Here is a 356-nt window from a genome sequence, read left to right as displayed (position 1 = left end):
GCCGCCCGCCCGCGGGAAGGTAGAAACCGCCCCCAAAACAACGGGGGGCGGCTCCAAGAAGGGCGCGAAGTCAGGGAGGGGAGCGCTTCCGGGGGAGCAAAACCCCCCGGCCAAAAACCTCCCCTCCCCAGGTTTCGAGCAGCCACCTCGACGGCAGTCACCATCACATGTGCTGATCAAGCATCGTACGCCGTGGTGAGTAAGGCGAGGTACTCGATCTCATTAAAGGATCTGGGGATCGAGGACCTCAAGCCAAGGTGGGCCGTTACGGGGGCCCTCATTTGGGAGATCGGAGGCCCGGACAAAAATGCCAAGGCCTACAATCTGGTGGAGAAGCTGTCGGCCGTGCTCGCGGA

The sequence above is a fragment of the Mycetomoellerius zeteki genome, unplaced genomic scaffold (assembly GCF_001594055.1).
Source record: "Mycetomoellerius zeteki isolate Tzet28-1 unplaced genomic scaffold, Tzet1.0 scaffold720, whole genome shotgun sequence".
Lineage (NCBI taxonomy): Eukaryota > Metazoa > Arthropoda > Insecta > Hymenoptera > Formicidae > Mycetomoellerius > Mycetomoellerius zeteki.
Note: the sequence above shows the minus strand (reverse complement) of the source record.